The sequence below is a fragment of the Lissotriton helveticus genome, chromosome 6 (assembly GCF_964261635.1).
Source record: "Lissotriton helveticus chromosome 6, aLisHel1.1, whole genome shotgun sequence".
NCBI classification, from domain to species: domain Eukaryota; kingdom Metazoa; phylum Chordata; class Amphibia; order Caudata; family Salamandridae; genus Lissotriton; species Lissotriton helveticus.
In genome coordinates this window covers 591369838-591397185 of record NC_136067.1, presented here as the reverse complement: position 1 = coordinate 591397185, position 27348 = coordinate 591369838, and the positions used below count along the sequence as shown (strand labels likewise).

At 47.7% G+C, this 27348-nt stretch overlaps 1 protein-coding gene across 7 annotated transcripts in view; it reads right to left on the bottom strand.

The window, feature by feature from the left end:
- The window catches only part of RIMS1 (regulating synaptic membrane exocytosis 1), a 2308950-nt gene that overhangs the window by 2148116 nt on the left and 133486 nt on the right, over positions 1-27348 (bottom strand). The window lies entirely within an intron of this gene.

The window sequence follows — 27348 nt, the reverse complement described above, 5'->3', positions numbered from 1 at the left end:
GGAGGCCATGAAACCCACGCTGCGGGGCGTGGACATCGCCTGGTGTGCTGCCGCCCGTCGGAAGCGTCAGGAGGCCACTGTAGCGGCTGCGGCTGCGGTGAGAGCTTTGGAGGGGCAGTGTAGTGGAGATGCAGGAGATGTGGCGCTCAGGCTACTTCTCCAGGCACAGCGATCCTATGCTTCGATCCTACTGGACGAGGCTCGGCAAGCCTGGCTGGCCACGCGGAGTAGGGTGTACCAGTGGGGCGACAAATCATGCACTATGCTCCACCGACTGTGTCAGCAAACTCTACAGCCGATCTCTCTGCCGGGCCTTACCGACGGGGAGGGGATTGCCATGACGGACCCTGCTGCGCTTGCGACGAGTTTTGCCGACTATTATAGGGCACAATACGCTTCGCGTGATTGTCTCCCACCGGAGGCAATTGACAAATTCATAGCTGACCTTCCCCCCCGGGTGATATCGGATGAGGCCAAGACGGCTCTAGACCTTCCCCTGTCGGCGGAGGAACTGGGCGACGCGCTAGGACAACTTAACACGGGCAAGGCGCCTGGACCGAGTGGCTTTCCCAGTGAGTTCTACAAGAAATTTCATTTGCAGCTGGGACCGCACTATCGGCTGGCTTTGGAGGCGGCGCGGGAAGGTGGTTGCTTGCCGGATGACTGGCGTCACGCTGAAATAGTGGTGTTCCTGAAACCGGGCAGGCCCCCTGACAGACACGAGTCGTATCGCCCGATTTCCCTTATTAATTTTGAGGCCAAATTGTTGGCTAAGGCGTTGGCAAATCGTCTTCTCCCGTATGTTGCAGAGCTGGTCCACCCGGATCAGGCGGGATTTATGCCGGGCAGAGCGACAAGGCACAATATCAGACGGCCACAGGTAGCGGTGGGTGCGATGGGGGCGACTGGGGAGCGGGCGGCGCTCCTACTGGCGGACATCGACAGAGCGTTTGATTCTGTCAGCTGGACGTACCTCTTTGCTCTGTTACCACGCCTCAACTTAGGTCCGGTTTTTGTCTCGTATGTCAAACTGTTGTACACCGACATCACAGCCTCGGTACGTGTCTCGGGCGCCATTTCGGAGAAATTCCCGATTGCTAGGGGGACCCGGCAGGGGTGCCCCCTGTCCCCGTATCTCTTTGCGCTAGTCATGGAGCCGCTGGCAGCCTGGGTGCGCATTGACGCGCAGCTTCGTGGCTTTGTATGGAGTGCGAGCCTCACGGACAGAATCGCACTGTATGCGGATGATGTTCTTTTCTTTTTGACAGACCTTGATCGTTCAGGCCCGCGTATTTTGGAGATAATGCGCATTTTCGGGGACGTCTCGGGACTCTACCTTAACCCGCGTAAATCGACTCTCTGGATACTAGGGGGCCGGCGCGACGTGTCTCCTTGGGCAATGGATCTACAGGTGGCGATCGGTGGCCTGAAATATCTCGGAGTCTTCCTGTCGGAGTCTGCTGATATTGCGTGGGAGCGTAATATACAACCGGTGTGGGACAGGGTTCAATCCGACGTCAAAACGTGGTCGCGCATGCCTCTGAATATCTATGGCAGATCTGCTATTTTTAAGATGGTGGCCCTCCCTAGACTGCTATACCAGCTACAAAACCATCCGTACAGAGTGGACCCGCAGTGGTTCCGGCGTGTAAACTCCTTATTGGGCCAGTTTCTATGGGCTGGGGGTGCTTCTAGGGTGGCACTGCGGACCTGCTTTTTGTCCACATACTGTGGAGGTCTCGCGACGTCAGACATATTGTCCTACTATCAAGCCTCTCATTTGCTGGTCTTAAATGAGTGGTGGTACGGTGGCCGTGATGATCCGGCGTATGCCCTAGAACGTTTTCTGATGGGGGATGCCACGCTCCATACCCTCTTGTATTCGGCCAGGCGGCGGAAGTCGCTGCCGCATGCGACTCAAGTGGTCTTCCTGATATGGAGGCAGGCACTGCGTCGAATGGGCTGGTGGGGACGGCTGACGGCCGAAACTCCGCTGTGGAACAACGGGCAGCTCCCTGCACTGGCTTCCCTGCAGGGGTTTGGTGGCTGGGATTCCATAGGGATCTCGTCACTTGGTAATATACTTACCGGGACTACCCTTAAATCCTTTGAAGCGCTCAGCGCCGAATTTGCGATGCCTAAGACCCAGTTTTTTAAGTACCTACAGCTTCGTCATGCTCTGGCGCCGAGTCTGGTGGAGCTGGACCAGCTTCCAGACTTTAGCCCCGTGGAGGCTAAGCTTTTCATGGGAGACCTAGGGGATAAAAAAGTCTCGAAAATCTACCAAACACTGGTCACTCACTGCTCCTCTTCCCTGGTGTCGCTGAAGGCCTCTTGGGAGGTGGATGTTGGTCCGCTGGATGAGGATGACTGGAGAGAGGCGTTGGAATCCCCCCGGGGCACAGCTATAGCAGTGCGGCTGCGATTCATACAATATAAATATTTACATCGGGCCTATTACACTAGAGAGAGACTGTGGAGGGCGGGCCTGATTGCTTCCCCTGATTGCTTGCGCTGTGGGGCTGAGAGAGGCACATTGGTGCACACTGTGTGGTCGTGTGTGGGCCTGGTCCGGTTCTGGGGTGGAGTGTGGGACTGCCTGTCGGAGGTGCTGGGATGGGAGCTACCTCGTACACCTAGGTTGGGTCTTCTTCATATCCTGGATCAAGTGGGTGGTAACATCTATAAGCGCCATCTCCTTCTGTTAGGCCTTGTTGTGGCCAAGAGGGATCTGGCGAGGGCCTGGAAGAGTGACCGCGCCCCCCCGCTTAACGCTTGGAAGGCGGGCTTAGACTTCCTCATGGGGCTGGAAAAGCCAGTGTTTGAAGCCAGGGGCTGCCCTCGGAAGCATTACAAGATCTGGAAGCGGTGGGCGGACTACAGAGACCTGACATTGGATCCTCCCGCTGAAACGGATGGTGATCTGTCCGATGATTGAGACCTCGGGGCCTGGAAAGTTCCAAGACACTTAGTGTGTTTCCTCTTGTATACTGCAGCTGATTGTGATCACGTGCATCGGGTTGGGGTGGGATAAGGGGTGGGTAGTTGGGACTGTTGCAGTTGTGGGGGGGATAATGGGGCGGGTAGGGGTTAGTCATAGGTTTGAGCCATACGTATATTCTGCTGTAATTTGCATATTGACGTGCTCTCCTGCTCTTGGAGAGCTGTGCACTTGATTTGCTTGAACTTCTAATAAATACAGTTTTGAAAAAAAAAAATGGCCGCAATGACGTCAGATCATGTTAGCGAGGCTTGGAACGCAGTGAGATTATGTGTGTCAATCTGCGCTTCTGCATGCAGCATGATGTAGTGTTGCTAGGCAATGACGTGCCACTCACAGCGTCAGGAGCATTCGCGCTGCCTAGCAACAGTGACGTATACAAGTAGTCATGCGCCGATGGGGACTAACAGTTGGTGCCGATAACGTCAGCTCTTTCCTCCTCCAAAATTTCAGCCTATTGGTGCTCACGCATTCAGTTGAGAGGAGTTTTGAGGCTTACCCAGACGTCTTTAGAATGGAAGAAGGAATGCCAAATTAGTTGGTGGGTTCGTTATTTGGGTGACTCTCATAGGCTGTGCATCGCGGAGTTGGAGAGCACTAAGAATTCTTCCTCTTTGAAGGTCAGCTGTTATCAATATAACCTATTTACAACACTACACAACAAACAGTCTCCCAGTCGCTGGCTTAGTACAGGATTGGGTCAGAGTCCATACTTCTTGCTGCTTGAATCCCTACTTTAAGGAATACCTGTGTCTGAGCTGATCGCTTGAGTGTCAGTGTACAAGCTAAACGGAATATCTGCACTCCTGGGGCTTCCTGCTATTGGCGTTGCCTCAGCACGCTCCTGCTCCCCTTGCGCCTAGCCTCATCGAGGGCTTGACATCATGGTGTCTCCATTCAGCATCTCATTCCTCTTCCCTGGGCTGTCATCTTGGTTCCCTGCCAGGGATACAACTCGCTTGAACCAGAAGACATTCCTGATGACAGTGGATTGGCCCTGCTGAATGGTGATCATTGTTCCTTGGATAATGATCTCTCACACCTCCTTCTCAAACGGAGTGTGGAACTTCCACCCTGGATGCCAGTTCCACATGATCACCTTGTCCACGAACACTAGTTCAGGAAACACAGCTTTGTGGGACTGGCTTGCCCAGTCATTCTTGGACTTTCTTTTATGCTGGGCAGCCTGTATGTTGAGGTTGGCTCGGCTCCAGCTGGGTCCAGCCAGAATGATGTCCTTGGTGGGTCTTTGCATCAACAAATCACTTGGGGCACACTCGGTGGTACTGTGCGGTATTTGCCAGTATGCTCTTAAGAACAGTGCAGGCAATACTCCAGGTCTTCCCTTTGCTCAACTCCAATTTGTAGACAATCCGTTCATCATGCGCATAAAGCGCTCCATTTACCTGTTGGCTTGCGGCCACTTTGGGGCCACTTTACGATGCCTGATGTTGAGACTTCGCAGATAGGACTGGAGATCTTGCCCTTGGAATGGGGGTCCATTATCAGTTTCGATTTCTTCCGGGTTCCCCAGTAGCGCAAAGATCTTTTCCAGTGCAGGCTTCACTTTAGAAAAGGCAGAGGAGAATACCAGCTCCACGACTGGATTTTTGGTGTGGTGGCTGTCTATCATCACAGCCATGAGACGGCCATCCTGAAAGCTGCTAAAATCCACACTGACACAGAACCATGGCATCAGACATGGTTATTCTGAGATTACTAGAGCAGACAAGGGTTATCCAGTCATTATCGTAGAGGAGTAACAGCCTCTTAGTTTGTCATCCACCCATGTATCCATGCCAAGCAAGTATAGTTTATCCCTTAGCCTCGCTTTTGTCTTTACTATGCCTTGGTGACCTTGGTGAGCCAGACCGACAACTCGATCCCAAAGGCTTTGGCATACTACGATCTGACTTCCTCAAAGAAGCAGACCCTCCCCACTGGTGCTTAGTTCATCTCTAATTCTCCAGGTTTGGTTCACATCTGTTCAATGGTAGTCACCTCCTTGGCGCTGTCCACGAAGTTGGACAAGTGTCTCTTATGAAGCACCTCTTTCACTTTTGATAGGCTTGTGTCTCAATCTGAGGCCTCCTGGATCTTATCGATTGATAGCACCTGGGAACAGGTGTCATATACCACCATCCTCACAAACTCTTCAGCCCTTCGTCTTCCTCTGTTTCCCTAGAGCCAGTCTGTTCTTGCAAGTGTTTCGACAGGAAGTTCAATGAATTATTCATTCATCAAATGTGTATGGCTGAAGCTGCACTGCCAACCGTTCGATGTATGGCAAACAGTGAAACAGTGAAAGAAGCGATTCGTGGTCTGTTACAACTGGAACTGCTGTCCATAGAGGTACAAATGAAAGAGGCAGCTGGCCCACCGGATTGCCAGTGCCACATGCTCAATCTGCACATACCTTGTCTCTGTGCCTGTCAATGCTCTACTCACGCATCCAATGGAGACCCATGACCCCTCACTTTTTTCCTGTAAGAGAACTCCACGAAGTTTGATGAGGCTTGCATCTACCACCAGCTCTGCCCGGTGCCTTGGGTTAAAGTATGCTATGGTGGCATCACCTAATAGCACATTTCACTTTTCAGAATGCCAGGTCCATGCAGGAGTTCCATTCCCATGGGGTATCATTTTCCATCTGAGTTTGCTAAGGGTCCGAGATGGTGGCTAGGCTTTGAATAAAAGAGGTAAGTGGCAATCCTGAGGAAATTCCTCACCTCTGATTTGTTCATCGGTTGGCTGCATTTCAAATGGCTTCCACTTTTTTTAGGTCTACCTGCAGACCGTCTCTTGAGAAGAGGTACCCAAAGAACTCAATAGAGTTTGTATAAAATGAGGACTTCTGTTAGTGCAGGATCAGACCACAGACCGCGTACCGCTTAAGGGTCACCCTCAGCGTGCATGGTGTTCTTTGAGCGTGCCTGAGAATATTAGAATGTCATCGCTAATATTTAGGATTCCAACTAGGCCAGAGAGGGTCTCACTGGCAATGATCTGAAACACTTCGGCTGCCAACGACATCCCAAAATTCAATCTTTTGTATATGCGGAGCCCAATGGAGATAGAGAGACACGCCATATATCAGTAGCGGTCTCTGGTATGCTAAATGTTTGGTCTGTAATTGCTGTTTGAAGACTATCTACTGTTTTTAAAAACCGGTATTCTGCTGCTAAATCGTTTTTAAAAGTGTCATTCTGCTGCTAAGTCATGTTTGGATTCTGGAAGTTTCCTTTTAAACTGCACAGCACTCTTTTAAAATCGAATCATTAATTGTTTTCATTTCTGAATTGCACATGTAAACTTGAAATTGAAGCACACTCGTGCTACCTGCTCACACAGATACACCCTCTGGGGTCTCCGCACTTCCGCTCTGTTGAAAGCGGTCTAGTGCCTAAGAGGGGAACAGCTGCTGCCACGCAGAGCTGATTGGTTGGTGGGCGGAATGGGAGTAGGTGAAGCAGATGCGCAGTGGACGCGCGCTAAGGGCGCACCGCTGTAAGCGCTGAAGGCGTGCCTAAGGCAAGCCCGTCTGCCCCAGTCTGCGTCTGACCGGGACCAGGGACCAGTACCCCTGGGCAACTTCGGACTTATGCAGGGGCAGAATTGCATACGATACCCTCAAGTAGTCACGCTCTTAGCAAAAGGGTAATAAAGAAGCTGAGAGCTGAAAAGCTGCTGAGGGACAATGGTGAGGGAAGCCTCATTACCCCAGGTCTAGTCCCCCATAAGATCACTTCACCTAGCAGCCCACCTGGACTGAAAGTGGCAGTCCTTAATACGCGCTCATTACAAAAGCACCATCAGGAAGTCTTTTCACTCCTTCAGAATGGAGACATAGACATTCTAGCACTCACTGACGGTTCTCCTAAAGGTGGTTGAGGAGTCCAGGAGGATTCTGGACACAGGTGGCAATGTGGCCATTATCGTGCTGGACCTCAGCGCCGCCTTTGATACGGTAAATCATCGTATCCTTTCAGCCCGTCTAAACAAACTTGGAGTCTCGGGAAAAGCCCTCTCATGGCTGGAATCTTTCCTTCAGGAAAGGTATTTCAAGGTATTTGAAGGGGACTGCCACTCATCGCCGATACCCTTGCAGTGTGGGGTCCCACAGGGCTCTTCCCTCAGCCCCACACTTTTTAATGTGTACATGTCTCCTTTACCTGAGATAGCGGCTCCCTATGGCATCGAATTAATCAGCTATGCTGACGACACGCAGCTCGTGGTCTCTCTGAACCAGGCAGATCTGTCCCATACTAGCTTGTGTGACTGTCTTGAGGAGGTAGCAAAGTGGATGGGCCAGTCTCAGCTCAAACTTAACAACGAGAAGACCGAACTGATGTTACTGGGCAGGAAGGCTTCATTCAACTCTCCCACTTTATGGCCCCCTTCTATGGGCCCTGGTCCTACTCCAAGTAGTGTGATCAAGAGTTTAGGACTTTGGTTAGACGAGGATCCCTCGTTTAAAGTACAAGACAGTAAAACAGCGGCCACCTGTTTCGGCCTGTTAAAATCCATACGCAAAATCCTTCCCCAATTGCCTGATAAAGCCAAAAAAATCCTAGTTCAAGCATTAATCTTATCCAGGCTCGACTATGGAAACGCGCTCTATCTGGGAGCCCCGGCCTCTGTGATCTGCAAACTTCAGGTAGTCCAAAATTCAGCAGCGAGACTGCTAACGAGCACCAACCACCGCTCCTCGGCGAAACCAGCACTAAGATCACTCCACTGGCTACCGATAAAAGAACGGATACACTTTAAGGCCCTCTGTATTGCCCATAAAAATCTTCAAGGCAAAGGTCCCCCGATCCTTACTAACCTGATTAAACCATACAAAATGTCTAGGAATCTGCGGTCCAATGACCTCAATCTGGCAGAAGTCCATAGAATCAATAAGGCTCGCTCTGGTGGTCGCCTTTTTTCTTACAATACTTCAAAACTATGGAACTCTCTGCCCCTTTCCCTTCGCCAGGAACCCAACCTCTTTACATTTCGCAAGAAAATAAAAACATGGCTTTTTTCCGGAAACTAGGAAACTAACTAAATAACTAAGATCACACCTTTATCATCTTCAGACCTCCTGTCTTTCCGTGGTTCCAAGCGCTGGGATGCTCTTGGGTAGCCATGCGCTATAAAAGAACAATTTTCATTTCATTCACTGAAACCTGGCTGAGTGTCATTTCAGTCCCAGACATCATAGCTTCCCTTCCGGGGAACTTAGATGTCATCAGGCATAATCGACCAGGAAAAATGCAGGGAGGGGGAGTAGCCATTCTTTTTAATAAGCAGATAATGGTCACCAAAAAGGTGGCGGACAGCATCGATCATGCAGACATACTTGGGGTCAAAATCTCATTTAAATCATCCTGCCTATTAGTGCTGGCTGTATACCGCCCCCCACGGTCAACCCCAAGCTTTAAGGATCTCTTCACGGAAGTTATCACTGACCTTTGTTCACGGTACAAACGACTGTTAGTGGTTGGTGACTAAAACTATCAATATATTAAAGATCCAAAAGAGCCGCACACAAGCCAGTTTGAGACAGAAATGTGCACAATGGGACTCCGCCAATTGGTGGATGCCCCGACCCACTCAAAAGGACACACCCTAGATTCTATCTGGACCTCGCAACCAGGGGCCAGTCTAATAGGCATCAACCCATGTGCATGGTCAGACCACGCGCTTCTTAGCTGCTTAGTCCCAACGGTCAGCCAACCATCTCAAGCACCCCCAGAGCGGAGAAAGGTGTGAAGCTGGAAGAAAATTGAAGCAGACAACCTAGTAGAAACCCTAATAAACAAGAAAAGGCAGCTGGGTAAGAGAGGATTGCACAGTCAAGACTAGTCACAAACTTAACCAAATATTGCCCACCTCAGATGGTCAGCTGCCACATGACCACACAATTCAACATGAATTCAAAAGGGTATGAGAGGCAACATATATAAAGAAAAGAGTTAGTATATACAAAGAGAAAGAACGAATTCCACGTTGTAGTGTTTTAGATCTTAGATTCAGTCTAAACGTAGACGAATAACTAAGACCTCTTAAACCTTTGGACTATCTCTGCTTCTTAATTCAATGGTCAATCACTTTCACATCTTCTGTCCTGAAGAGGACTTGAGCGGATTCTGAACCTGACCTCATTTACCTGGCTAATTGAATATTCTAAACCATCGCCCTGAAGAAGTCCGTGATTGGGCGAAACGCGTTGGCTGTCGTCATATGAAAACCAAGTGCATCATTAATAAAAACCTTAGGATCTAAAACACAACAACTTGGAATTCCTTCTTTCTCTTTGTATATACTAACTGTTTTCTTTATATATGTTGCCTCTCATACCTTTTTGAATCTAGTAGAAACCCTACTAAGGTTCCCTCCTAAACTCCCTGGAGCGAAGAGATAGAGTGAGAGACTAAGGGAAAGGGACCCCCTGATTAATGAGACTCCGAGAGAACTGAAGCAAAACCCCCGCCACGCCTGGAGAGGCGGTGGCGGAAAGCCTACGACCCAGCGGAGCTGACAACTTATAAATCCTTACTTACCACGAATAAAAAATCCATTATGGTCTGGAAAGCTGAATACTACCAGGCAAGAATTTCAGATGTGCCTAACAAGCAGAAAGAGACTTTCAGCCAAAAAGCTGCTGTGAAATCCGCTGTCGTACCCCTAGATTGTGACACTTTCCAAACCTTCTTCCTTCAAAAGGTCAGGGACATTATCTCCGAGATTGACAATACCCCCATCATTCAGAGCTCCCTAGCCCAAAACCAGACCCCATTCTCCCCGTAAAGCATCTCACGACCTTCTCTATGCTGGACTCCACGTCTTTGACACAACTGATTAATCACATCAAATCAGGCTCTCCTGCAGATCCATGCCCTCCGAGGATCTTCCGAATGGCCCTTCCCGGCCTGGAAAAGCAGCTCCTCACATTGCTGAACAATTCCTTGGAGACCGGACACCTACCCTCCAACCTGAAGCAGACTAGAGTCACCCCCCTCCTAAAGAAACCAGAAACAGATGCTGCAAGTCTCAAGAACTATAGGCCTATTTCCCAGCTCCCCTTCCTGGCGAAAGTGGTAGAACAACATGTTCTCAAAACACTTTCATCCTTCCTGGAGGAACACTAACTCCTCCAGATGCGACAAGCAGGATTTAGAGCCCATCATAGCATGGAACTTTTGATATTTTCTGTTCTTGATGACCTCAGAATGATGGCTGACAATAAAAAAACAAGTGCCCTGATTCTATTAGACTTATCAGCGGTGTTCGATACGGTCAACAACTCCCGGCTGCTGGATTGATTAACGGCCCTGGGTATTCATGGGACGGTACATCAGTGGCTAGAATCCTTCCTGATGGAGCAGTCCCAGACGATCCAGGTAGGAGAGCTGGTATTAGACAGAGGTATCCTCACCTGCGGGTTCCCTCAGGGTTCCGCATTGTCCCCGCTCATGTTCAACATCTATTTACAGTCTCTTGTGACAGCCCTGGCTCGCATGGACTGCCGTGTTTTCAACTATGCGGGTGACACTCAGCTCATCCTCCGGATTGACAATTCCCCCTATGCCCAGGATGTGGCGCAAAACATCCTTAGATTCACAGTAAATTGGATGACTACCAATGCATTGAAAATCAACCCTGATAAAACAGAGGTTCTTGTGATAACTACAAAAGACAACTCCTGGAGAGATCATTTTTGGCCCCAGGAGCTGGGTGCCACCCCCACACCATCCCACACTGTGAAAAGCCTAGGCATTAAAATCGACTCAGAGCTCTCTATGGCTAACCATGTCACCACAGTGGCCAGTACTTGTACAGGGATCATGAGACAGCTTCGGAAACGTGTTCCCCTCCTCTCAACTGCCTCCCTACAAACAATTGTATCATCCACAAATGTCTCCAGTCTAGATTATGGCAATGCCTTATACATCTGCCTTCCCCATAACATTAACAATAAATTACAGGTGTTTGGAATGACGCAGCCAGATTGATCTTTAGGCTGCCAAGACGGTTCCGTGCTTCCCCTCTGTTGTGCAAATTGCACTGGCTCCCCCTCAAGCAAAGAGCTACATTCAAGGGTCTCTGCATTGCCCATAAAGCGATCTACTGCAAAGCCCCAGTCTACATTAAGGATCGCCTGAAGAACAATGTTCCGGGCCGCATGCTGCGGTCTTCAGAAGCCTGCCGCCTGGCGACCCAAGGATGCAACACCGCATCTAAAGGGGGCAGAACCTTTTCCGTCCTGCTTCCACAACTTTGGAACCAGCTGCCAGACTACTTGAGCAAGGAATCGTCTCTCCTCCCATTCAGGAAACAACTTAAAACATTCCAGTTCAGGGAGGGCCTGGACACTGTGTAATCGTGCCTCACTGTGCGGCAATGCACCTGTTTCAAGATCTCTGGCAACTCTCTCAAAAGCGATTAGAGACCAACTAAACTAACATTAACATGTGTGTTGAGAAAGTGGTTGTCTAGCAACTAGATGGTTCAAGTTCTAGCTTGTGGTAGCCCACATGGAGGTCTAATTTTGAAAAACACTCAGCGCCAATTAGGTCCACCACTATGTGGTCAACTGTAGGGGTTATGTGTCACACCCTGTAGAAAGCTTTGTGCTGGAGCAGCATATCTACACAGTCTGATGGCCCCAGTTTTCTTGGGCATTATCACCAAACATGAGATTTGGAGGTGGGCCCTGTGATCTTCTTGTTCACCTCTAGTTGGTCCTTTCTTTCTCCACCAGCAGCCACAGTCGGCCTCGGAATGCCATGGGTGTTACAGTTTTGTCAATGTGCAACTTGTGTGCAATTTTTCCTTTGCCTTTTAATTGCCCTAGCCCCACAAACAGTTGGGGAAACCCTTGCAGGATGTCTGTAGCATGAGATTGATATACTTGTCATGCAGAGAAAACGAGTCCCAGGCCTTCTGCTCTGTGGCACCCAACAAAAAATGCCTCGTAGTGAAAGATTATAGCACAAAACTGTGCCGGTGCGGAGCTGTTAGGAATTAAAATCTCGTTTAAGTCCTCATGTATAGTAATATTGGTGGTTTATCGCCCGCCGCAAAATTCACCAGATTTCAATGACATCTTTTTTGAACTTTTGACAGACTTGGCCACCAGATACAAGTCTATTTTGGTGGTAGGCGATTTTAATTACCACTGGGACAAAGTACCCAGAGACCCTATAGTGACTGAGTTCGAATCCAATCTTACGGTGCTCAACCTGCAACAGCTAGTGGTGGGTCCGACTCACGTGAAAGGCCATACACTGGACCTAGTTTGGTCCTCCCTGCCTAACACAGAAATAACGGAGGTCAGCCCATGCATTTGGTCGGACCACTGTATGATAAAGGGCTGGGTTCCAGGTGACCCGTTGAGGGATGCCCCAAAAAAGTCACGGAGGAAAATTCGACCTTGGAACAAGGTAGAAGCCGACCTTCTAACCTCGACCTTGCTCTCCTCCACCCCTCCTAAAATGTGTGGTACAGATTTGGACCATGATGCCAGGATGCTAAAGACCTGGATGCTCGCCGCTCTGGACAAACTTGTCCCTGAGCAGTTGGGAGAGCACTAGAACTAAAGGGAAAGGAGCGCCATGGTTTGACACCTCCTTGAAACAGAAGAAGCAAGCCCTTCGTAAGGCAGAGAGAAGGTGGAGACTCCACTACTGTCAAACAGAGGCTGAAATTTTTAAAACCTTGCTCTCAAAATATAAGGCTGACATCCTGGAAAGAAAGGCGGTCTTCTATGAGGGAAGAATTAGGGAAGCAATAAACATACAGCGTGAGACCTTTACGATACTAAGGGAACTCACACAACGAGAAGGGAAAATTTCTGCATGTGATCAACCAGATTGTGATTCCTTTCAAACCTTTTTCCTGCGGAAGGTACAGGATATCATTACTGACATTAATACACGGCCAGCCACAACCACGTTGCCTAGCCCGAGTGCTCAGGCGCCTTCCATGACTTTGAATAGCTTCGCTCCCATTGATGACAAGGGCCTAGTAGAACTAGTCGGACAGATCAAGTCAGGCTCAAATATAGATCCATGTCCCCCCAAAAAATTTAAAATGGCCCTCCCAGGCATCCAGCCTCAGGTGCTGAGTTTACTGAATAACTCACTGAAGACAGGTTATTTGCCTACTCAGATGAAAGAAGCCAGGGTCTCCCCACTTTTAAAGTAAGCCGGAACGGATACGAAAGCCTTAAAAACTATAGGCCCATCTCGCAGTTACCTTTCCTAAGCAAGATCTTAGAAAAGCACGTTCTCAGAACTCTAGCCGGCCATCTGGAAGAACACCATCTTCTCCATGCCAGGCAGGCTGGATTCCGGCCCCAACACAGCACAGAACTAGTCATGGCCTCAGTTGCCGATGAGCTGAGAGTCAGGGCAGATAATAAACAACCATGCGCCCTGATTCTCTTAGACTTATCGGCGGCTTTTGATACGGTCAGCCACACCATCCTACTGAAACGTATCGCGAAACTGGGGATCTCAGGCCAGGTGCTAAAGTGGCTAGAATCCTTCCTGTCAGGTCGAACCCAGAGAGTGCAGCTAGGAGACCAACTGTCTGAGATCAGTGAAGTGACTTGGGGGGTGCCCCAGGGGTCGGCTTTATCCCCCCTGCTTTTTAACATTTATTTACAACCACTGGTGGAGGAGCTGATGTGTATGAATTGCGAAATTTTCAATTACGCAGATGATACCCAGCTTGTAGTTCGGCTGGATGACACCAAAGAGGCCCAGGAATCCGTGAGGAACCTGCTCAGCTTCACGGTCAACTGGATGACCAACAATCTGTTGAAAGTGAACGCTGACAAAACGGAGGTGCTGGTGATCAGTAACAAAGAGGACCCTTGGAGCGACCTGTACTGGCCTCCAGAATTGGGAACCACCCCGTCTCCTGGTCCTGTAGTAAAAATCTTAGGGCTAAGGATCGACGCGGATCTCTCAATGGCCCCCCAAGTCTCTGCTGTCGTCGGATCTTGCATTGGTGTGCTGAGGCAACTACGAAAATTTGTCCCTATCCTATCTGCCTCCACCCTGCAATCGATCGTATCTGCCACAGTCATCTCAAGAATCGACTATGGCAATGCTTTGTATCTTGGCCTGCCACAGAAGCTGCTGAGGAAACTGCAGGTAATACAGAATGATGCAGCTAGGCTGATCCATTCTTTGCCCAGAAACTCGCACGCAACCCCCCTGCTTCGGAAGCTGCACTGGCTTCCAGTGAAGTTCCGAGTCCAGTTCAAATGTCTCTGTGTGGCCCATAAGGCACTTTTTGGGAAAGCCCCAGAGTACATTAAAGAACGTTTGAAGAGGTACATTCCTGGGAGACCCTTGCGCTCTGGAACAATTTACAATCTGTTTCAACCTCGGTTCAAATTAAAAACCAAAGGAGGCAGGGCCCTGTCTGTGCTTCTCCCACAACTGTGGAATGAGCTCCCGTCCACCTTGAAGGAGGAATCACAGCTGTTATCCTTCAGAAAGAAATTAAAAACCCATCTTTTCAGAAAGGCCTTTATGACAGTCTAGGCGGTAGAATAGCTGAGGGTTTATGAGCACCAGTGTGTTTTGTTCTTCTGTTAAGCGCTTAGAGACCGGTGGTGATAGGCGCTATATATACATCCCTTAACATAACATAACATAACAAGAGTGCCACTGTTGCCTCTGGGCACATAAAACCAGACTTGTGCAGATTTTACTTTGCTCTTCACCACAACCTCTATGACTCTTTCAACGGCCACAGTTCGATGCCTCCATAGGTGTAGATTCTTGCTTTAGTCAGTGCTAGTTTGGGATGTGGCATGATCTTGCCGAATGACATGGACAGAGGCACCTGTGTTGATTAGTGCCTTTGCACCTTTATCTGGGTGCCTCCTGATATCTGCAGTGCACAACGGTGGGGGCCGCTTACGTTTATCTTCCCTGCCAGCGCATGAGATGGTGAAGACGTTCTCATTGTCATCATGAACATCATCAGGGCAATCAGCATGGTCAGCTCGATAAGCTGTGCTTGCTCTCTCCTCCTCTTCTAGTGATAGCTGCCGTAGGGCCGTTCACCCCTTTCATCTGTAACCTGCACCTCATTTCTGCCCACTGCTCCTCCACACTTTGGTGAAGTGATTCATGTGCTCACACCTTGAACATGCTCTTCCCTGTGCTGGGCATATGCTGGGCGTTCAATATGTCTGACGGCATTTGCTGCACCTCCTTTTGTCGGCTTGGGACCGTATGCATCAAGGTATCAAGCGGGCCGTCCTTAGATTGTATCTATCAGGTTCTCTTTCACCTTTCCTATCCAGAATACGCCCACTGGGGCTGCCCCTCCCACCAATACCACCTCCATGCCTCGGCCCTGCTAGCCAACAGCTCAGGTGAAGGTGTCAATATCACTAAATTTTCCAGCGAAACACCTGACTGATGCAGTATGAGCTTGCGCAGGAAGGTCAACAGGCAGCCTAGAATCAGCTGGGCCCTGATCTCGTCGGGCTGGCTGAGGTCATTGCAGGTTCTCACCAGTTTTCAGAGTCATGCATAGAAGACATCCATGGACTTGTCATCCGCCTGCCGGCTTGTCTCAGTTGAAATCTTTCATAGTCAGGGGTGAGCTGGGGTCAAAGTGGCAGTTCAGTGCCGCCACTGCAGCGTCAAAGTCAATATTCACAACTGTGTTGAGAAGGTGTTAGAACAGGTCATATAGTTCTGCACTGGCGACGTGCAGCATCATAGACCTCTTCACCGCCCCATCAGTTTTGCATGTGGCATGAAAGTAGTGCTGCAGGCACTCGATCCATTGGCGCAAGCGCAAGGCGCTTGTGGTAGGGTCTACCAGCTGGCTGAATGCAGGCATGCCGTGACTGAGGAGTGAGGGCTATGCAGGGTGAGGGTTCTGCTGCTGTTGGGACATCATGTGTGTCTCTGGGCTCTCCCATTCTTGGTGTACTGTGTGGGCATGCCAGATGTCAGTGTGGTCTCTGTCCTTGAGGCAGATTGGTGGGGTGCCCTTGTTACCATTATATGTAATTGTAATTGTAATTGTAAAAATATTTGTTAAGCGCGGTTGCTGCCCGTAGGCGTCCAAGTGCTGAGTTGAACAGAGAAATGACGGAAGGAGCTAAGGTACACAGGATTTGGCAAACAGCAGTGTCTTTAAGTTTTTACGGAACAAGAGGAGGTCTGGGTTGGACCGGAGTGAGAGGGGGAGAGCATTCCAGAGCCTGGCGGTATTCAGAGAGAACAGCCTACCCCCAGACCTGGCTCGCTTCACTCTGGGAACAACGGCTAGGAATGCCTCCGTCGACCGGAGGTTCCTGTTCGGGTGGTATGGGATTACAAGGTCGTTGTTAATGGATGGGCCCGTTTTCCAGAAGGCGCGGTGCGCCAGGCACAGCGCCTTGAAGGCCACTCTCTGCCTCACTGGCAACCAGTGGAGACTTTTTAGAGCAGGTCTGGCCGACTGGGTGCGCGGAATTTTCAGCAGGGAACGTGCTGCACAGTTTTGCACAACCTGCAGTTTTCGGAGGGTCATCTCAGGTGCCCCCACGTATAGGGCATTGTTCGAGTCCAGGCGAGACTGGATGAGACCTTGTACAGCCACCTTTTTGGCCTCTAGGGGAAGTAGCGGGAGAACCTTCCTCAAGATTCTAAGTAGGCCAAAACATGTGGCGGACAGTTTTGTGGCCTGGGTGGAGAAAGAGAGTTTGTTGTCCAGCCACACTCCCAGGCTTTTAACACTTTCCTTGGGGATGGGAGGGGGGCCCAGAGCACTGGGCCACAAGGAGGTGAAAGGCACAGGAGAGGTTGGGCCCAGGAGCATGAGCTCCGTCTTTCCTTCGTTTAGTTTTAGGGAGGAGTTGGTCATCCATCCCTTAACGTCCTCTAAGCATTTTAGCAGATCGGCTGGGGAATGCCTATTGTTCTCAGTGGCCAACGAGACCACAAGCTGGGTGTCGTCGGCGTATGACACAATTTTAATGCCATACGGTTCGACAACACCCGCCAGCGGTCTCATGTACGCGTTGAACAATACAGGGCTCAGGGAGGAGCCCTGTGGTACTCCGCAGCTCAGGGGTTTGCTAGAGGACACTGTCTCACCGTCAAAGATCTGAAACGACCTCCCAGACAGAAAGGAATCAAACCACCTTAAAGCGTCACCTGAAACTCCGATGTTATGAAGACGGTCCAGCAAGGTGGTATAGCTGACCGTATCGAAGGCGGCACTTAGATCAAGGAGGATCACTGCCACTGATCCTCCCTGGTCCAGTATTCTTCTAGTTTCTTCGGTGACTGCTAACAAGGCGGTTTCCGTGCCATGCTTCGGTCTGAAGCCTGTCTGGGATGTGTGTAATAGAGAGTGGTCCTCCAGGAACTGGACCAGCTGCGCATTTATATACTTCTCTAACACCTTACTGGTCCAAGGGAGAAGTGAGATGGGGCGGTAGCTGGAATGGTCATCTGGGTCTAGGCTGGGTTTCTTCAACAGCGCCCGTACCATGGCCTGCTTCCAAGCTGTGGGGACAGAGCAAGCGGATATGGACGTGTTTAGAAGATCCAGAATTACAGGCAGGGTGGCTTTGCTTGCCTGCATCAGGACTTCTGGAGGGGCAGGATCACAAGGAGAGCCCGACTTGACTTGTCGTGCCACTTTGATTGAAGTGTCGAGGTCCAGAGGAGGGAAGTGCTCGAGGGAAGGCTGGTCTGGGTGAAGAGGAAGTCTAGGGGGGAGTGGATTAATCGCATCCAGGGTTGTGGCTGCAGTTGGGAAGGTAGAGTAAATTTTTAGAACTTTGTTGTGGAAGAAGTCTGCCAGCTCGTTGCATTGGTCCTGGGTTTTGTTAGGAGGGGGTGCCGTGTTGGCACTAGAACATTGCTTTATAATTTGGAAAATTTCTTTGGGCTTTGATTTCGCTTCTAGTATTTTCTCAGAGTAGTGGGTTGCCTGAGCAGTTCTAATCCCTTCTCTATAGGCTTTGATCGCCTCTTTGTAGGAAGCCTTTTTATCTGGGAGGTAGTCTAAACGCCAGGCTCTCTCTCGTTGCCTACAAAGGCGTTTTAGCTGTCTTAGAGAGTCGGAAAACCAGGGGGCCGATTTCTGTAGTCTCTTCGAGGAGGATCTACGAAGCGGGAGGATCGAGTCTAGCGAGTGGGTGATCCAACTTTCATAGTTGACGTTTGCCAAATTGGGGTCTAGACAGGGTGACGGGCGAGTGGAGTCCAGGTTATGCAACCAGGACTCCAAAGGGAGTTTTGACCAGTTCCTCCTGGTGGTGGCTTGGGAAGGTGATTGGGGGGTTTTGTGTGTGACCCAGGTAAACGGGACCAAAAAATGGTCTGACCATGGAAGGGGAGTGGGTTGATCAACAGTTAGATCCAGGCAGTTACTAAATATAGGGTCAAGTAAATTGCCCTTTTCATGGGTCGGGGCTGCAACCAGTTGGGACAGTTGGAGAGCTTCCAGATCATCTAGTAATTCCTGAGCAATATGGTCTGTGGGGGAATTAAAATGGAGGTTAAGGTCCCCTAAGATTGTGTGGTTGGCGGAAGAAAGAATTCTTTCTGCTATAATTTCTGGAAGAGACCTATGGAACACTTTTACAGGCTCAGGGGGGCGGTAGATCAGGGTGCCGGAGAAGGAGCTATTTGGGTTGAACTCTATGCAGAATGCTACACTCTCGCACTCAGGGATAGTTTCTGCTGTAGTGCGGCATCGGTACTGGTTCTTCAGTATGATTGCCAGACCTCCGCCTCTCCCTACCGGTCTATCCAATCTAAGAATATGGTAGCCTACGGGTAAGGCTTGAACCACGTCTGGCTCAGAGTGAGCAGTGAGCCACGTTTCTGTCAGGAAAACCGCGTCTGGCTTTTGCTCCTCGAGCAGCATGGCAATCTGAGTGCTATGTTTTGGTAAGGAGCGACAATTTAGCGCGTACATGCGGTATGTTTGTGCCGCGGCCGACGGGGATTTGCGGAAGGAGTGTTTGCACCCCGAACATCGGGCGGGTAGCTCTGTGGGAGCATAGATATGGGAGCACTGGGGAGTGACAGTCCTACCTATGCTGTATAAAGCCACCGAGCTGTAAGTCCTGCTCTGGATAGGGTGGGAGCCAGGGTTTGTGGCCCCGGGTCCCGGCTGGTCGCGGACGGGCGCAGACGGGCTTGCCTTAGGCGCGCCTTCGGCGCGCAAACGGCGCTCCCGCTGCGCTCGTCCGCTGCGCTTGCGTGGGAGGCACATTTGAAGTTAGAGGGTGTGGGCGTGGCCTGTAAGGTGGGCGTGGCCTCGCGAGTGCAGCGATGGCGTCCCTGACAGAATAATGTCCCAAACAGCGCTAAATCGGCTGATTTGTAAGGGGCCTGCTAGGCGCTTCAGCCCAGAAGATAGCACAAGTAAGAGTGCAAGTGATTTAAAAACACAGACAAAGATTCAACAATTTTAAAAAATTCACAAGTTTTCTCCTCCGGCTTCCGCCTCAGAGGTTAAGGTTCAACTAACGCGCTTGTGGTCAGCGCTATAGGTATAGGCGGGGGGGGGTGGGCGTGGCCTGTAAGGTGGGCGTGGCCTCGCGAGTGCAGCGATGGCGTCCCTGACAGAATAATGTCCCAAACAGCGCTAAATCGGCGGATTTGTAAGGGGCCTGCTAGGCGCTTCAGCCCAGAAGATAGCACAAGTAAGAGTGCAAGTGATTTAAAAACACAGACAAAGATTCAACAATTTTAAAAAATTCACAAGTTTTCTCCTCCGGCTTCCGCCTCAGAGGTTAAGGTTCAACTAACGCGCTCGTGGTCAGCGCTATAGTTATAGGCGGGGGGTGTGGGCGTGGCCTGTAAGGTGGGCATGGCCTCGCGAGTGCAGCGATGGCGTCCCTGACAGAATAATGTCCCAAACAGCGCTAAATCGGCTGATTTGTAAGGGGCCTGCTAGGCGCTTCAGCCCAGAAGATAGCACAAGTAAGAGTGCAAGTGATTTAAAAACACAGACAAAGATTCAACAATTTTAAAAAATTCACAAGTTTTCTCCTCCGGCTTCCGCCTCAGAGGTTAAGGTTCAACTAACGTGCTCGTGGTCAGCGCTATAGTTATAGGCGGGGGGTGTGGGCGTGGCCTGTAAGGTGGGCGTGGCCTCGCGAGTGCAGCGATGGCGTCCCTGACAGAATAATTTCCCAAACAGCGCTAAATCGGCTGATTTGTAAGGGGCCTGCTAGGCGCTTCAGCCCAGAAGATAGCACAAGTAAGAGTGCAAGTGATTTAAAAACACAGACAAAGATTCAACAATTTTAAAAAATTCACAAGTTTTCTCCTCCGGCTTCCGCCTCAGAGGTTAAGGTTCAACTAACGCGCTCGTGGTCAGCGCTATAGTTATAGGCGGGGGGTGTGGGCGTGGCCTGTAAGGTGGGCGTGGCCTCGCGAGTGCAGCGATGGCGTCCCTGACAGAATAATGTCCCAAACAGCGCTAAATCGGCTGATTTGTAAGGGGCCTGCTAGGCGCTTCAGCCCAGAAGATAGCACAAGTAAGAGTGCAAGTGATTTAAAAACACAGACAAAGATTCAACAATTTTAAAAAATTCACAAGTTTTCTCCTCCGGCTTCCGCCTCAGAGGTTAAGGTTCAACTAACGCGCTCGTGGTCAGCGCTATAGTTATAGGCGGGGGTGTGGGCATGGCCTGTAAGGTGGGCGTGGCCTCGCGAGTGCAGCGATGGCGTCCCTTGACAGAATAATGTCCCAAACAGCGCTAAATCGGCTGATTTGTAAGGGGCCTGCTAGGCGCTTCAGCCCAGAAGATAGCACAAGTAAGAGTGCAAGTGATTTAAAAACACAGACAAAGATTCAACAATTTTAAAAAATTCACAAGTTTTCTCCTCCGGCTTCCGCCTCAGAGGTTAAGGTTCAACTAACGCGCTCGTGGTCAGCGCTATAGTTATAGGCGGGGGTGTGGGCGTGGCCTGTAAGGTGGGCGTGGCCTCGCGAGTGCAGCGATGGCGTCCCTGACAGAATAATGTCCCAAACAGCAGTCTATGAGGTCCACCACTGAAAAATGCTCCCACTTCTCCCACCTACCTCCAGTGTCTCTGCCACCCCAACACCTCTCACTATTTGCTTTGCGACTTTTCTTGTCACACCACTCTCTGAGCACGATTCACAAAGGTAAACATAGATGTTTGGTCTAAACTTAGACCAAACGTATACGTTTACAATTTTGAGAATTCACAACGGGGATTTACTTGTGCTATCTTTATGTCCACACTCAGGGCAGATACCTTCTATTCATCTCTTTTGCTAAACTCTTACTTTTATCCTCTGTCCATCTCCTGTCTCCCACCCTCCTACCCTTTCTCTTACTGAGCAGAGTCAGAGTTAAGTGTCTGGTCCAAAAAGTGCACACAAAAAGATAAGGGGGACAAGTCAAGTGAAGAAAAACAAGAAATGTATCAGATATGAATTGATGAGATGGTGAAAATTCTCAGAGTAGTGCTTTGATTCGCACTGTTGTACTATCAGCACCAATAGTAAAGGCAAATGTATTTGTGATTATAAAAATCTGGCAACAAAGACTACAATTTCAAGAGCTCTGTGCATAGGTATTTTTTAATACAATGCATTAGTCTACTAAAGATCCGCCAAGTTACCCTAACGTGTCTTTTCTTTAATGGGAAGAAGAGGATAATTAGACACTGAGTTCACATAAAATGTTATTGTCACAAGTTAAAACACTAGATCGGAATGCAAAAGAAAAATTCCTTTACCAATACTTGTTTAAGCGTTCTTCTAGTACTATGTGGATGGCGGTTCCATTGCAAAATATCGAGCACAAAAATATCATGAGACAAAAACATTGCCCAAAAAAATATTGTTAGCAAAAATATAATCTTCCTATACTTATGAAAGGGATAAAAAAAGGGTTGTGAAAAAAATATAATGGAATACAATATCATAAAAAATAAGGTAAGAATATCAATATGTTATCAAATTAAATTAAAAGTAATCTTTTTGAACTAAAATTATACTTAAATATAATACAGTGCAAACTACATAATTTTAATATAATAATAAATAAATAAATTACAAAAATATAAATAGTAAAATGCAATTAACTAACTCAACATGTAAAAAGGTATACAACACAAATAGAACTAATTTTAAAGATTAACAAAAATATTTAAAAAATAGTTGAATTTAACCCTTTAAATAAAATGAAAAAAAAAACAATAGACAGCACCATTCCTCCAGCATCACACAATCTAAGTAAGGATTGATGCAGATGCTTCAGTAATGTTTGATTCTATTTATTTAATTTGCCATTCCATCACCATAATGTGTTTCAGCAGCAAGCGCAGCCTAGATCACATGACATGTGCACCATTTTACTATCCTTTTATCCACTGCATCATCATAGACAAAGAGGAGTTACTATTGTATCATGGCATAAACAGAAAAGGCATAATATACCAATGTAATTTGTGAAACAGCTGCATTGATTATAAATACAACATATAGATATAAAAAACCTTTTGAGGGTAATATACTGTCTTTAAAGAACAAGATAAAGTGCAACAATAAAGCGTGACTTAATAACAATAATGTCCAAATGTGCTTCTCTCAGTTAATTCATTAACATTTGCAGGATTGTCATGATTATAGGAAAAGCGCGTTTATCAAGCTGTGTCCCGAGATCAGAGCAGCAAGTTCTAACACATTCAATGATGTGACATAAAATGAGCTAAACAGTGCCGGTGGCAAGGCTGCTCATGCCCGATACATGGAAACCTGCTTAACAAGCATTGGTCGCGCGGCCGTGAAAGCAAAAATAATCGTGACCCCAGGGACGCGCTCTGTGGTGGGGGAGGGGCCGAGCTCTGAGCGCCGCAAAAGTGAAACTGATCCAAACTTTGATTTTAGTGTTGGAGTTTCAGGGCATTGATAAAAATGGAAACGATATTCTCCTGGTGTACGTGTCTAACTCTTTACATGAAATCAGCATGTGTAAACCAGGTTTGTTAAACCATAAAGTTTTATTGCACTAAAAACGCATGATTAAATTGCACTGCTTCGGATGCGGCATCTGCTCATAATAACTTCGTCCAACACATGTAGGTATTTGAAGCTTCCTGCATATATCTGGTTTAACCGTTTCTTATCTTATCTTATCTTAGGTGCAATTTATAAAGCGCACTGACGCCGAGGCTTCCTGGCGCTGAGAGACAGAGTGAGTGAGGGAGAAACAAAGTAGCGGGGTTCTAGCAGAGGGGAGGGAAGAGGTGAGTTTTAAGTAATTTTCTGAAGTGCAGAAGAGAGGATGAGGATTTGATGGAGAGAGGGAGGGGGTTCCAGAGTGCAGGGGCTAGATGGGAGAAGCGGCGACCGCCGAGTTTCTTAGTTTTGATTTTGGGGGTGGCTAGCAGGTGACGGTGGGCAGAACGGAGGTCACGCTGTGGACAGTAGGGGCGGATAAGAGATTTTACAAACGCAGGGCCGGAGCAGTGAAGGGTTTTGAAAACGAGACATGCCACCTTGAAGGCTGCCCTTTGGTCTATTGGGAGCCAATAAAGACTGTGGAGTAGGGGTTTGGCTGATTGCCATCTGGGGGTATAGTGAATTAGGCGGGCCGCTTGGTTCTGGACAACTTGGAGGCGGTGAGTCAGGGTTGATGGGAGGCCATGGTAGATCGAGTTAGAAAAATCCAGGCGGGAGAGCACGAGTGAGATTACAACTTGGGTGAGTGCAGCGGGGGGAAGTAAATGGCGGACTTTGCGGATCTTCCGGAGCTGGTACCGTTTCAGCAGAAATCCACTACGAAAGTGTGCGAAGCTGACTGGGGGTTGTGTGGACATAACACAAGTGACCAAAAGCCTATGGTGGTACTTTCAAAAGCTGTTTACTAAATGTCTCGCAGACCAGCGCATGCGCTGGCTCAGCGAGACCTAAAAAGCAAGGCATAAATGCCAAAGGGTATGGGATCTACTATTTAATGTAGTCGACATCTGCAAAAATGCAGTGGGCGAGAACAACGTTGCTGGACAACAGTGTCTAGGTATTACCTTAAAGTCAGCTGGCCCACTGTAGTCAGTGGCTAAATTTGGTTGTTCAAAAGCCTCTCTATCTGTATGTTGCATGAATATATGCATATGTTGTGTGGTTCTTGTTGTGTGATGACATGAGCTCTTACCACACACCTAAAGCTGTCTGTAGGCGATACCCCCACAAAAAATCAACCATGTTGGTCGGCTTTTGAACAACATTCCTTTTTACTGCAACACTTTTGCAGGTTGGAAAAGTGCCCAAGACACATCTTCTAAAATAAACCATTATCTGCCATACATAAGCATCCTGCTAGGTCCATCTAGTCAGGACCAATAAAAACTATATTTTTCAAACCCTTTCGCTGCTCAATAAACACAATCTTTAATTGTCTTCCAACTACATAAGGTATTTTTGGAATGGATGTATCTGCCTTTTACATTACGAAAACGAACGAACTAAATTCACCCAGATTTACTCTTCACCCTTTTTGAAGATGCCCATTGCCCAGTATATCTAAGTTCTCAGTGAGGCTATGGTAAATTTAGAGAACATTTAGGTATGCTCAATCAATCTACATGTCCACTTAAAAAGTTGCTCCAAGCGTCTCCAAATATGATCCCAATAGAATTTTGTGAACAAGCAGAAGCTGTTCTAATATGGAGTTATGACCTTGAAACCCCTGGTAAAATCAATAAAGCTTCAAGTTCCCAAATGCTTGTAAATGCAGTCACTTAATATCGCACCCTCTTATCCTCTATGTTTACGACATGTCCTTCACTATAAAATATGCGGAATTAAAAATAAGAACACACATTTCAAAGTAATTCTGACCTCTTTTAATTGGGCACAAACACTCACCAACTTTCATGACGTTTAACACATAAAAGAAAAGAGCCTATGCTTCTCAACCCAATAAACTTAGACGGATGTACATGAAGTCAATGTTTGCAATTTCAGTTTATATTTCCATTTCTTTGATTCTTTTTATCTTTACATGCAACCAACCGTCCAGCTGGGATTGCCAAATAATTATATCAAGCTCAGTGGTAGGTAAAGTTGTATTTCCTTTTCAAAAAGACTTAAGTCATAAATATTTAGGCAGCAACACAGTTTAATGGAACCAATTAATTAGAGAAATATTTCCATGTGTTCCGATCGGAAACTCTTGAATTAATTACATCGTCATTGTGAATACATGCTTTAGTGTAGTATTTTGTTCTGTTGTGCTTTGTTTACTTTTCATTATTATAAAATGCCTTTTTCTTTTTTTCCGTACTTTTCTCATTGCCTAAATATTTGAAAACATTTGCGGTCGAGCTACTGATTAACCCTAACCCACTAAACACCATTACTGTCTTGGATCTTCCCGCTGAGAAGAAATGGTGATTTAATCCCGTTTTAAAGGCTGTTCATTTAATGCAGGTGCGCTGCAAATTTTGGTCCTTGGAGCTGCACAGCGCTTTGGTTGCATCTGTTGTCACATCAAAATGCCAACCCAATATACACTTCCTGTAACTCTTAACCATGTACTCATTCTAAGATAGGGTAATGGGCCCTTGCTGGAATACACAATGATCTACAATTATTTATCAATTAACTAAAATGTCACCATGTGGTAATAATTGAATATTCATTAATGTATTATTATTTCATGGGCTTGTGAGAAAAAAGTACTATGTAGCAGTAGGTTTTCAGGGTTATAATCTCCTTTTTCAACATCTTAACCCACTATGTCAAAAGTTTGGGAAGGGCAATCTAGTGTATCCCATGGTTGTTGAGGAGGCTATAATGTGCTTTTTGGAGCCTTCTATTGTCTGGAAAAGGTGTAAAGCCCTCTTAGAAGGTTTCAGATTTCTTTTAAATTATTTTAAGTTTGGGTAAATTCTCAGGTCCTGATTTAGCAAGTTCCAGAGTATCTGCCTAGAACCTTAATAGATCCATAAATTGCATTTGGGAAGACGCTTAGAACCTTAGGGTCTGTTGGCACAGATCTTAAGATAATCAGCTTAATTTCAGAACTACTATCAAATATGAAAACCAGATATATGCTAAATAAAACTACCAAGAGTGTTAACCTGTGGCACTCTACACGCAGGGGATATTTAATTATAGTGTTATATAAAGAGTGAACATGATCCTTATGTTAAACAGAATTTTATATAACGCAAACTCGACCAGAATCGGGTATCAGAGTGCTTTAGCCAGCACCAGTTGCATTACATGAGGACACATTCATTTTTGTTAGGCACGGGGAGAAGAAGTTATTTGCCCAGAATCACAGGATGCTTCGCGTCATTGCCGAGACTCGAACCCAGTTCCCCAGAGTCGAGGACGACTGCCCTAGCCGTTAGGCCAACTCCTCTCCCCAATGTTATATATAATTGAACCGTTTGTTCAGCACTTTCATAGGTAAGTACCATAGACCATTAAATCATAAATAACAGAAATATAGTTAATTCAAATATCCTTTGTGAAGTCAAAAATTACAAGGTAAGTGATCACTCTTCCCAAGATGGAAAACAAATATCATAGTCCATTAATTCGTTAATTCAACTGATGATTTATTCTCTACTGTATCCATCAAAACAACAGCTCAGTCCATTCAGCATACATTCAGCCCTCAGCCGACATGTTTTGTCTATTTAAAAGCTTTTTCAAGGCAGTATCAATAGTTTAATGTCTAGACGTCCCTGGCCTTCAAGTTCTGCTACCCCGACGTTCTAGATTCATATCCATAAATAAAATGATGTTTAAAAAGAATTTGCAAGTAAAATGATGAGTAAGTTCCACATCACCAATTGGCATCCACGTTTTCATCAATTAATCTGCGCCACAGCATTGTAGCTTATGTAATATCTTGTTTGCCGTTTCAGAAGGGATAAATATACTATTCTGTGTCGTCAAAAACACGGTGTTCAGACCACAGTCCTGTGCTAACAGTTTCGTCAAAATCAAGACCTTGATAAGCCTACTCATCGATCGAAGCTCTCAAACGTGCCGCAAACCGAATCTGTGCCCACCTTAAGACCGCCGCATCAACGCCAGGGATCATGGATCCCTGGTGGTTGCAGCAGCCCCATGGAGGTCTGACCGCTGTACTCGTAATGCAGCAGTCGGACTACTGGTGCGGCAGTCCCCGCATGCCACCCCACCTCCACCGCGAGTTTGGCAGGCCTATGGACCACCAAACTCGAATTCAGGCCTTAAGTATTTCTGGACAGCGCCTGTGTTTTTAAAATGAGGAGATAGTTGTCCCATCTTCAGGCATTCTGGGAGGAAGCATTGCAGGAGAGATGCGTTCACAATTTTCGTCCTTA